Raw genomic sequence first — 12,888 nt, 5'->3', positions numbered from 1 at the left:
AATGCCCCATGTTTTGTATTCTTAACATCTCTGAAGCCTTTTTGAGTAATTTATTAGATGCCTTCATTCTGTTTTTTTTAAACATGCGCTTCATGATGTTACATCAGTAACAGAGTTGGACAAGAAGTTGGGAAGTTGTCAACTTCGTAAGCGGGAAAAGGGAAAACTAAATGGGGAGTAAAGAACTTAGTTATTATCTGTAGTGTATCTCAAAGCATGCTGTCATGAGAAGCATTTTTTCAATTTATGTATTTTGTATCTGAAACTGTTTTGAATTTCCATATAACTGTCAACAGGTGGCAGTACAGTAATTCAGATCATTAGCTTGGACAAAGGTGATGTTTGAACAGGAAATGCTATCTTTGATCTTTGTTCCGTTTACAGCACAGATCATCAGCACAAGTGCAAAGCACACACACAAAGTTTTGTTCCCCAGCCCCCAGAGCTGTTGGGAAAATTGCAGGTGTAAGAAAAACCTTATTGAAAGAAGTAGCATAGCATTTCTGGGCAGTACAAACCAACATATTTGAGATGGTCCAACTCTGAAAGGCAGTTTTTACATCTATACAGATATAAAGGTCAGTTTGGACAAAATTGTGCCTAGACATCTAACCAGACTTAAATAGCTGACTTATTCTAGTGTTAACACAATTGTCTTTGTGTTCAGAGGCTTTTTTCTTCTCTATTGCACCAGCAGATATCCATACAATGCACAACAGGCATTGTATGCTGTGCTACAGCTCAAATACTTCTGAATGTCTGAGAAGTCTAAAGCACTTTTGTTAAAGGTTCTGTGAGATCTGTTTCAGGCTTTGTAGGGTCTGTAGCATTATAATTGGAGTTACACAATGAACCAGTTATTTAGGAAGACAAAGTAGCCTGGCCATAGGACTTCAAGGTCTGTTTGCTGTGTACTATCAGTGGTCCCCAGCATAGACACCGTGATCAGCCTTTAATGATATTTCTGAAACCATACTTACGTATTTAATCTGTATTTATTTTTTTCAGATTCCTTAGGTTTTAAAAGCTATGTCTACTTTAAATATTTTCTGTATTTTCTCTTGTGATTCTAGCTGTAGGTAAAAATACTGAAAGATCCAAGTAAGAAAAGCAGTGTGTATGTACAACATTAAATATGTTAGACCAGAAAAGAGAAGCTAGAAGTATTCTGAACCTTTGGCTTGCATCTAAATCCTATGTAGTTTAAGTGAGAGTCATCATACCTAGCAATGTCATCAAATCTGTACTTAATGAGAAGTATTCTCTATGCTTTTTTTCCAATCACCAGTATTGTGCCTAGTTTGGAGTAGGGTGACTTGTTGCTGGGTATGTCTGTGTCTCTTTAGTGAGTGGACATGTGGCTCAGAATTGACTAGCAGTGAATCCCAGCATACCTGACGCCCCCTGGTTTCTTGTGTGCAAAGATAGAGGAGAGGTTGCTTGGATTAGATCCTATCCTTTTACTCTTTTCTCTGAACACTTCTACAGGGTGATCTAGGCTGCAAATTCAGATGTCTGGTACCACTGAAGTATTTGGGAGCAAACAGGAGGCAACTAGTACATTGAGCTCCTTGGGAGTTAAGTTTGTTGGCTGTTTTTCAAGAGGAAAATACCTGCTGGACAGAGCAGAACTTACTGACTTCTAGGAGTGGGATCATAACAGGATTGTCCTGCAGGTTGTCCTCTGTCCTGGACATAGGAGCATTTTATGCCTGCAATATCCAGTGTTACTTTTCTAAGGATTTTTCTTTTTTTTTTCCCCGTTATGAGAATCAGGCGCCACAAATGCAGATATGCAATGACAGGTGACATAATGGAAGGGGATAGAGTTTGGTCGGTGTTTTCTGGACAGATGAAAAGGGAAGGAATAGCTGTTATTGTCCAGTCTTAGATAGAGCAGTGTGATCATTTGTTGGCACAAAGTCCATTTTTCTTATGTTTTAGGGAAAAGGCATTTTTATAAAAGATAAAACATAACTTCAACACATCCTGTCAAACTGGGATGCAAAAAAAGGTTGACATTTCAAAGCAAGAGAAAGGTAAGATGAGAGAGAACAGTGAAAAACAGACTGAATAACTCTTGCTTCTAGAGTTAAGTTTTCAGGTCTTTGACGTTATTCTGTGTAGACTCAAAACATGAAGCTAATCAATTTTTTGTTCATGTCAGTCTAAAGAAATCTAGGTGACATGCTTGAACGTGCTGGGAGTTTGCCAGAAGGAATTTATTAAGCCACAGAAGCCAATTTTTAAAAAAGATTTTCAAATAAGATGGACACGATAAAAAATTAATGACCCCTTCACAGTCATATAAGAATTGGGGGAGATAAACTTTGTATACCATATCCCTGATCTGACCTAGCAAACCTATGGCAGTGTGGGGTAATAAAATTTACCGTGGCACTTATGGGCTGCTGTCAGAGTAGGAATGGTCAGAACAAAAAGAACAAGAGAGAATTGTATTAGCTAAAATTATTTAATATCACAGGCATATAAATAAACCAGACCACATAATATTTAGTATGAACATTCCATTGACAGAAATATAATAAATAATTAAATTAGATGAGTTAGTATAAAAAATAATCTTCTCAGGAAAAGTAAATATTATACAGAATTGTATACATCATGCTAAAACACATCCTGATGTGCCTGCAAAAGGCCCTTATGACCAAAATCATAAATACATTGAAAAACCTCCCTGGGAGGTAATAGGCTCTTACGGTTTACTCTCTGTAATCAGTGCACGAAACACACATTGCTGATGCACAGAGTGCAGTTAGTACAGAGAGAGTTCATCTTACAAATAAAATTAAATCAAGATTGTGTAACATCCGGCATTGTGATAAGTAGTCCCTGCGAGGACGACATGTTCCTCCTGGGAATCTTCTTTTCTTGTTTCCTCTTGAGAACAGTGTCAGTGAACAAGATGATGTCTTCTCGAAGACAGATCTTTCACTGTTTTCCTGTTCTTGATTTGAGATTCAAATAGCGCACCCTGAATGGACACTCTCAACCTTTCATTACTCTGACAAATCAGGGTTAGCAGGAGGCCTCAGCCTCATGTAAGTCGAAAGTGTACAGAGTTGCCCACTGTTTCTGCTGACACTGCCCAGAAGTGTGGTGTTAACTAAAATCAGATGAGATCACTTTGTGATTAATATTTTCCATACATATCTGGACTGGATTGTCCAATAAATACAGTTCAAGATCTCAGTACAGGTAGCCCTCTAAGTTATATTTGTTACAGTTTCTCACTGGTTTTTTGAATCCTTTGAAGGAGCATTTTGAAATAAGTTATTCTGCAGGTACAAGAAATAGCCTCAGTGAGTACAATAGGTTTGAAACAACAAAAAAACCCAACAAAACCAAACAACAAAAAACCTTTAGCACTGTGCTTGCAGTGATAAGATCCATAGTTCAAAAACAGTGGAGCAAGGCACTAAAAAGAAATAGCTACATTACTTACTGCATTACATGCTGCCTGTTGCAGTGTAGACAGGAGTAACCAGTTAGCTTATGATATTCTGGTAGGGAATCACCTTCTTGTCACAAAATAGGCATCCCAGGTGTAAAACTTGCTTCTCAATGCTATACAGTGACTACTAATAAATATGTAATGTACAATATTCTCTTTGTTAGGGCATGCTAATCACATTTCATCTGCACAACAAGAATTTTAATAGGCTCTTTTAGAATATTGTTTGGAAAGCACTTAGCAAATAATTACTGGAAAAGACATTTACAAATTCAAAAAAATCCAAAACCATTCTACATTCTTCACACAAAAATAAAGCTCTTTCCCCAAAACTCTGCACATGCAAGCATTCCTTGGAAGTGAATGCAAAGTTCTGATTTATAGGTTGGTTACCTGGGGCTCACCAAAATAAGCACTTAGTTCATGATAAAGGCATTCAGTCAACACCTTCATGCAGATTTAGATATAACATTGTGGAAACACCAGCAGGTACTCTGCAGTTGCAGGACTTGCTTTAATGTTTGCCCAGTTGTTTTTATCCAAATCTGAAATTAAGTTTTACCCTGACTTTTTCTACTTCTCTAATCTTAAAATCCATTGCAGTCACAGCAGCAGCTTTGCATATTGCTTACCAGTTGGTGATTAAGTGACCTAATGGGTAGCAAAGTCAGAAAAACAAGGATAAAAGGTGCTGAACATCATTTAAACCTGATTACTTACAAATGAGTGGTAGCTCATATTTTGAGTATTAATTCTCATGCAGTAATGTGGAAACATTGAGGTATGAGAGAGAACATTACTCAGAGGAGAAGCAGGTTTTGAAGCAGGAAAGAAAAAGGAAAAAGAAAGAAGATCTAAATTAAAATGGTCATCACCAGAAACAAGGCAAGTTCACTGTGGAAACTTGGTTTGTTGTTGCCGTGGGGATCTTCCTTCCTCTTCTGACATGTATTTTTGAGGAGGTTTACATTTCAGGACAGCAAAAATGTGGAGGCAGGAGAAGCTTTTTGGATTAGTTTTTCTTTAGGCTGACATTGGTAAGAGTGGAAATAGTTTTAATACTACATCATTATTTTTGGAGGTAACTAAGCTTGTAATTTTCTGTCATAACACTAGATGTAATTTTCCAGTTTCCTCTCTATACCACATTTCTATTAAGTAGAGAGAAAATTAGATGAAAGCTTAATTTTTACTGGAATGTTTTACACTCTTCCAAGCTTAGTTTCCTCATATGTGGTTAATACCTGTTTGGGGCTAAATTAACAGTTACTTCTCAGATGGAAGGGGTCTGGAGGGTATAGAATTGTTGGAAGCAGAATACACTGGCATATGATTAAGTTGCTAAAAACTAGTTTTAAGTGTACTTACTTTTACTTTAAAAAGTTTCAGTGCTATGTCTGACCATAGTTCCACAAAAATGCTCAGGATTCAGAAGTCGTACAGGCGGGTTCTCACATAGAAAAGACTTGACAGTTTTTAAAGAAAAAACTGCAATTAAAACTTAATTCAAAAGAATTGAGTAGAGAGAACTAGTGTTTATGGTACATGAATACAACTGTAAAATACTGTTTTCTGTGAAAGAGCAATATGAATCTGAGCTGCTTCACACTGAATAATCGTAAATTACTGTATTTCTTGGACATTTTGCAGTGACTGGTCATACCAGCCAGTCATGCGTCTGCTGTATGTATCATGTTGAGGGAATCTAGGTGGAATTCCATCTCCTGAAATAAGTTTCTTCCCACAGAATCTTGTATCCCCACTTAGAGCATATGGGTTACTCTTCTCCCTATTGAAACCCATGGCAAATTGTGCAGTTAACTTCAACATTGGCATAAGTCAGACCCATGCCATACAGTATGATTTGTAAATGTTTTTTCCAGTATTTATAAGACAGCTAAATGCAGGATATTTTTTCCGTAGTTAGCTAAGATAGCATCTAAAAACTCATGAATAAAAGCGTGTGCGGTGTTGCTGTAGATCAGGACATCAGTCCAAATAGATACCATTTCAGGCTTCAAAGCCACTGACAATTCTTTAACTGACATTTTCTTTAAAAATTTTCAGACCTCTCTCTACGAAATTTATTTAAAGTCAAATAAAAAAATCCAGAAGTAGCTGTCTCATGTATTTCTAGTTTGGCAGAGGGTGATAGTTGAGAACCATAAGATAACTTGTTTTTGTGAAATTACAATTTAATTTTGACCGCACAGTGAGGCTAGAGTCACTTTCAAAGCACCATCTGCCATTTGAGTACCTACCAAAATAAGACTGCTTAATATTTTGGGTGAAGCTTTCATGTACGTTACATACAGAGTGTAGCACAGTAGCAACGCAAAATATTTACATTTTTCATGTTGACTTAAATAGCATAGTGTCTGCTTTAAATAGTAGATTTTCAGTAGTCTTCAGCTCTGGTGTGTCCTGTATTAATCCTTGAATAACTGCAAAAACAATGCATTGTCAGAAATAATGTAAAATAAGATACCTCTAATTGTTTGCAAAATGTCGGAAAGCACCCAGGAGGATTCAACTCTGATTACCTTTTTGATTAGTTTTGCAAAGCTCATCAAAAACTCCTTGGGTTTTTTTTTCTCATAAGATTCACATGAAGACTCGCATGGCTGGAAGAAGATAAAGAAAATCATGTCACTCCTAAACAGGGCACCAGAATCAAAAATAATACTTCAAGCTTTCTTACTGAAAAATCAAGAAGGCTGTAATCAAAGGCTTTTGCAAATGGAAAAGCTGAAACACAGCCTAGCTCAGAAAGGGAAAGAATATAGTAATGACACCTTCTGTTCACATTTTTTTCAGTAATCCCTGTCCTTTTGTCTGGCATATCATGTGGTTGCCCAGTACATATGTGCAGTTGACTGATAGGATCAGTATGAAGGATCAGTATGAATGCCTCTTCCAGAAGTGCAGAAAACTGAACATTTTTAATTTCCAAGGTAAGGAAAGGCACATAACTTTTTCTACCAAGTTTGCTCTCTACAGTCCCACCATTGCATGTGATGTCTGTTAGGGAAGATAAGGAGCAGTGATCAGGATTGTGAGCATTGTGAGGAAATCTTACCTTTCCAGGGTCACTGAAGGAAAATCTTTTCAAGATTTTAATGGTTTGGATGAATGTAGAATTTACTTGGCTGTTTTCTGGTTGTAATTTCAGTGTGCCCTTCTGGAAGCAGGTCACAGCTGTGAAGATGCATCCATCCTAGGTAAGGAAAAGAAGCAATATTTTTAAAAGTAACTTTGCAGCATTTTATCTGGCATGTATTAGGTTGTGGTCCATGTGTAGAAGTCCAGGACGTTGACTGAGGAGATAAATCTGTACTCTCTCTTTTTTCTAAGTTAGTTTTTGAGAGAGATCTTTAACTTTTTCGCTGCCTGTTCTTTGCTAATTGCTTAAGTATTTCCTCATAAAATAAATGCCTGAAATATCCACTTGGATATTAATCATGGCAGCAATTGAAAGAAAATGCTACTAAAGAGTATTTATGTGTATTTATGTGTACTAAGTTTTCACAAGCATGGGCATGAATATTTTCTTTTTTTAAAAAATAAGGAATTATCACTCTGGACTGCTCCTCTGTGCTACATATGGGAATATACTTTTTTCTTCCTAATTTTTGTGCCATTTCTAATATTACCTACTTAATAATTATACTTAGAATTGATGTAGAACAACATATTGTCAAATACAGTTGAAATATTCTCACTTGATAACATGGGAAATGAAAGTGATGAAGTAAATTAGTTGCCTTACTAAAGAGAAAAGAGGCATTGAGGGTGAGAAGCAGGAGAAGGAACCGGGCTCCTGGCTTGAATTGTCTTGCTGTGTTCCTTTAAATTCAGGTGCACATTAAACCCAAGTCAAGGAAAGCCAGCACTGTCTGTATCTGACTTGGAAAAGAAGCAGTCTAATCTGATGATACAAATTTTCTGTTGCTGCTGCTTATCTGGAATGAAAGCATCCTCCCATTTTCCTTTCATAGTGCAGCTGCGTATTAATTTTACTGATGCTAACAGAAAGACTACAAACTCTCCAGAATCTCCTTTCCTGTCCAGTGGCTGTTTTCCTTCATGGGCACACAGCTATAAAAAATATCACCAAAACTAATCTGTAGTCAATGGAGAAAGAAAAGCAATGTTTACTAAAGCAAATTTAAAAGTTGCTTTCTGTTTTCCAAAGAAGGAAACATTTAGAATTGCTGATTTTGCATATTAGAAAGGTTCCAAAGCCATCATCCCTGTTTTGCATACCAACTGCTACCAAAGCTGAATTTCATCTGGTTTATTAGATGCCATTGTAGTTTGTTGCTTTGGCCAGGACAAGGCAACCTTCATCTATGTTGCTTTTAGCAAATTTTAATGGCAGCATTTTATATTGGTTGAGTGTAACATTTTATCTTCCTTAAAAACCGCACATTCGTGTTTGTTTCAGGCTTCTTACTGTAACTAGTCCTGCTTACTGGAAAAAAACCCTCTCTTTTTTAAAGAGATCAGTTTTCCAGCTGAAACTGAAAACATTTTCTGTCTCATCCGTGATGAGTTGAGAAACCAGCATTTTTCATATATGCTGGTTTGGGGTTTTTTTCAGAGTTAACAGTTAGCTCTCAACAGTTGACCAACAGTTCTGGGGTTTTGTATGTTGTGATGGGTGAAGCCTTTCATGAAGAGGCTTTAAAAAACATAGAACATGGGCAATGTCTGAGGGAGGCTAGGCAAATGTGTAAAATATTTGTATCAGGCAATTCACAGCAATACTCTGTGTCTGACTCAGGCTGCCTTTACAGATTAGCCTGAAAAGGCTTCACTTCTGAAAAGGCTTCACTTGTGGAATTAGCAGTAAGTGGGGTTAGATGCTGATTTGATGTAAACCAGCATTTTGTTGCTAGCGTAAGCTGCAATGTCAGTCACCAGGAATAGATCTTATTTTCTCTCCAGTCTTGAATCTCTTCAGCCTTAAGACTAATTTTTCACCCTCAGCATATTTTCTTTTGAGCTGATGTCCTTTGAGATTTTAAATTTCTTGTCTCCCATCTTTTAAGTGAAAAAAAAAAAAAAAGATTCTTCATTGTTGAGTATCAAAAAAATTGTATGGGGTTGAATTGGGGCTAGCATTCGGTCCACTCACAGGAACCTCAGAGAAGTCAAAGCAAATAGTAATAAAACAATGACTTTTCAATGTAGTCTTCTTACTGAATATTCAAGGCCAAAGGTAAATTGTGGCATAAGTAGTTTATTACAGAAGCAATATTTTAATATTTGAACTACAGTTATATGAAACTTTTTATTAAATTTGGTTTTATTAGGGTGTGATTGCACCCAATCTACCTAATCGTCCTGAATGCAGCTTTGGCACACTGTAATTTATATCTTTGTATCTGGATAATTCACTAAATGTAAATTTCATCCTGTAGGATGAAAAGTTTTTAACCATGGTTGCTAGTGATGATTACTATTAGCACACTAGCATTTTTTAAGTTTTTCATCAGAGGTTAAACCTGTATCAGCTGAGTACCTTCTAAACAGGTGAATTCTCTGTTGTTTTCAGGGAAGGTACTTGGGACCTCCTAGAATCAGACTGTAAAGCTCTAAGCTGCAGATGAAGTGTTGTCTTCCTTCCTGAGGTGACCATGGTTTTTTTTTGAGAGGAAAAGAAAAAAAAAAGAAGACTAAGCAATTAATCACTAGTTGTATTTGCTTTGTGTCAGGGATAGTGGCAGTAAAACAGCTAATCATCTCCTCCTTTTCACTCTGACACCTCAAGTTAGAGTGTTAAATAAAAAAAACTCATCAATTAGTTAGGGTGCATGAGGTTCTTCAACTGCAGTTGTTTCTATCAATGAAAAGGCATGTATCTGTTTCTGTCATGCTCCTGCATATTTTTGGCAAGTATAAACTGCACCCAGCTGAGGAGGAGGCTAACAAAACCTGTGTGAAATGAGGTAAGGTTTTTTCCTTTCTTCTTGTCATTGTTTTGTAAGAGAATTCACAATCCTGAGTAAATAGCTTTGCGCTCGGGTGCTTTTCAAAAAATTATGCATAATGATAATTTTTATATGTTGGTTAAAATTGTTTGCTTTCTAAAATAGTTACCAGGGCTCAAAAATCTTATGGGTAAATTTAAAACAGATTAGCCACAGCTAGCTCTAGACCTTTGTTGCATGTTGGAGATTATCAAAAGCAAACAGGATGCATTTACCTTCTGAGCTTTTAAGTCATGTTGTTATTATGATTAAATACTATTAGTATTTGATTTCGTGGTAAACCTTGCATCCTACTGCTTTTGAGTATGCACACACTTTCTGTGACTCTGATGTAATATACTACATACAAGAGGTTCCTGACCTTGGAGCACGTAAAATATCAGCATTAGATAACGTGTAAATTATATCTGTATTTAAAATAGATCCATATGGACTTGCTCTTGTAATTTTAACTAGTTATAATCAAAGGAGAACACTTGTAGAATGCAGTTTTATCTTCCTATTGATAACCCAACCCTTGCACACAAATACTCTCAGAGAAAGCGCTGTGACTCTGTAGGAGAGGAAACGCTATGTAATACGGCCTTACAGTGCCACTGTTGGCACTTGGCTTTGGAGGGGGGGAAAAGGGATTCCTCTGGGGTTCAGCTGAATGATACACCGGGTGTGGCTGGAGCTCATGACAGCTAGGGGCATTTCCATTCCCAAAACCTGCATCCCCAAGAGCATTGTTGCTTGCCTGGATCTTGTATATCCTTAGCACCATTTCTTAAGTAAATGGAATACACACAGACTTGAATCTGTGGGTGTATTAGAATATACACATGATAGCAAAATAGTAATTAAGATGACATAATATGAATGCTTCTGTCTTTAAAAATCCAGAACTAGGGAACTTTGATAAAAGTATTTTCTTATTCAGTCTAGCTTACAGCAAGAGTATTGGGTCAGAGATGTGAAGAAGGCATCTCCCATTTGTCAATGGAATAAACCAGTACAAATTCAAAATTATATAATGAGAAATGTTAAAGCAATCTCACCACAGGATTTTCTGGTGTATGGAGCAGTTCAACATCCTACAATAAAACAAATCTAAGTTAGAAAAGTTTAACGTTTAAAAGGGGTGTCCCTCACCAGATATATTTGAAGCAATACATAATGCTTGTAGATAATTTCAATATTATGGTAAATACTTTGCTTACCTTATCTTTCACTGAGGTTTCTAACAGTTTAATTGTCTTCAGAAGCTGTTTGTATTTTGCTGTTTTGTATGGAGCTGCAGTCAGTGCTGTGCTGGAACTCAAGAAAAGTATACATAAAATAATCATCCTCCCCATACTGATGAGTTTTGGTTTAAAATGTGCCAGGAGCAATATTGTGCTATTCAAAATGAACACTTCAGTTTGAGCTGTGCTCAGGTATGCTGTGTACCTACCTATATATTGCTCCTTGCTGGAGATGTAAAACCCACCCATTTCAGTTTGGAAAGCTTTGTAGAATGGATCAATGAGTAAACCCTTTTTCTTTTCCACTGGCTAGGTGCATGTATGCAAGTTTGTGCGTAGGGGGCAGGGACTGATGGAGTGAACAAAATGTGCGCCATCTGCACATTAAACAGGAAAAAAGAAAAAGGTGAATTCCCATTTTCGCTTTGAGTCAAGAAATGAACATAGTAAAAAGTAGGTACTTAGAAACCACAGACCTAGGTAAATAAAGATTCTGCTTTTTTTCTTTTTTTCCCCGTTTCTTACAGCGGCAAGTCTCTCCAATCCATCTGAAGTTCTTGCGTACCATGCTGGAGAAATATGACAATATTACTTTGGGGCTCCAAGGGTTGGTTGTTAGCTAGTTTCCCCTAATGTCTATGAACTGCCACTTTCACATTCTTAGCTTGGTTTCTGCAACAGCTGTGACTAAAAGTTCATCTTAACATTTAAGCCAGCTGAAGGTTGCTTTATATTTACTTAGAACCAGAACCAGATGTTTTAGCAGCATCTTAAGAGTGTGTGTTCACTGGGGGTGAAAGTTGCAAGGGCAATGTGTTGCCCTGGGGGAGGTGGATCCCTGTACTGTGCCCATTCCCCAAATGGGAGAAGATAAGGGACTAAATCCTGGTGAGTCCCAAGGGACACTGGCAGTGGTCCAGTGCTTGTGGCAGCTAAAAACATTGAATTAAGTTTTGCGGCAGCTAGGCTCAATATTAGTTTTGCTATTTAATGCAGCCCTTTCAAATGAGATGTAATAATGAGACCTGAGAATTCTCTTGAGGATGGAGAGGTGCGTTGGTTTTGTGTGAAATGGAAACAAAAGTGCATACTTTAAAAAATGCAAGCTGGAATAAGACCAGCAGAATGATATGAATTAAGAAATAAGTCAGAATCTCATGATTTCCTTCAACATCAGTGCTTGTTGTAATTAGGGATATATGCTTCTTTGGAGGAAATTTATTTAATATTAAAAAAGGTGTTCATTAGTGGGATTTTTTTCCAGCATATGCTGGTAAGGAGTGTTTTCTAATGGGGAGGGAGTTGCTTTCTTTCTAAATGAATGCCACTGAAGTCAAAGGTGTTTAAAGGTCTTCATGTTGAGTATATTCATTTTTTTATTAGTTGCCTTCAGACCAAGCCTAATTTATGTCACTCTCACAAGCTGCACTGTTTTTATCAAGGTTCTCTGCAGGCACTAGGGACTTACTGGACTGCCAGCTGTAGGAATCAGTTGATTCTAAAATCACCGTTCCTGATATTTCATCACAAGAAGAAAAAAACCAGCTTTAAATAGTTTACATATTGCCATTAATAAATGGTTATCATCGCTGTAGTATTACCCATTAAAAGGCTCCTGTGTGGGATTAGTAGAAGGCAGTTAAAGTCACTTGGGCACCTTCACTGTGGTGAATAAGATGCTCAGTTGACTTTCAAATTAAATCTTTGCCTCTGGAAGTCTAAAGGTTTCAGATGGCTTTGGGGATGCTTTACAAAATCTGCACAGAGTTTGGACTTCAGTTTGGTGTCCAGAATGCTAGTCTGTGTAGGACATTGTATAAAATGCATCTGTATATTTCTGTCTGGTGGGTAAATCTGAGCAGTCCAGTTGGATCCCTTATTTGTCATTCATTTCAAAATGAGCATTTACGCTGATGAGAGCTCTATGTCAGGCATACACAATGGTGCTTTTTTTTTTTGTAATAAATTATTATTCACTGTGTGTTGTTTATGTGCTTAAGCCATTTTTTAATCTTTCAGAAAAATGGATAGCTTAAAGGAATAGATTTTACAGGTGTATGTGTAGATACACATAACACTGCCACGCGTGCACACACAAAACCTCTCCTGGTGAAAGGGCTAGCTAATTAGACCGAATAGAGCAGAGATCTTAAGAAATAAGAACTGATATAAGTAAGAAAAGAAAAAACTT

General features: G+C 37.0%; 1 long non-coding RNA gene across 2 annotated transcripts in view; it reads left to right on the top strand.

The window, feature by feature from the left end:
* Positions 1–12,888, top strand: part of LOC136016857 (uncharacterized) — a 71,225-nt gene that overhangs the window by 45,342 nt on the left and 12,995 nt on the right. For both annotated transcript variants that reach the window (XR_010613729.1, XR_010613731.1), the window contains exons 3-4: positions 6,648–6,696; positions 9,036–9,429. This is a non-coding gene — a long non-coding RNA (uncharacterized LOC136016857). The remainder of the gene's footprint in view (positions 1–6,647; positions 6,697–9,035; positions 9,430–12,888) is intronic.

This window comes from Lathamus discolor, chromosome 1 (assembly GCF_037157495.1).
Source record: "Lathamus discolor isolate bLatDis1 chromosome 1, bLatDis1.hap1, whole genome shotgun sequence".
NCBI classification, from domain to species: Eukaryota; Metazoa; Chordata; class Aves; order Psittaciformes; family Psittacidae; genus Lathamus; species Lathamus discolor.
Note: the sequence above shows the minus strand (reverse complement) of the source record. Positions and strands in the feature narration are given on the sequence as shown.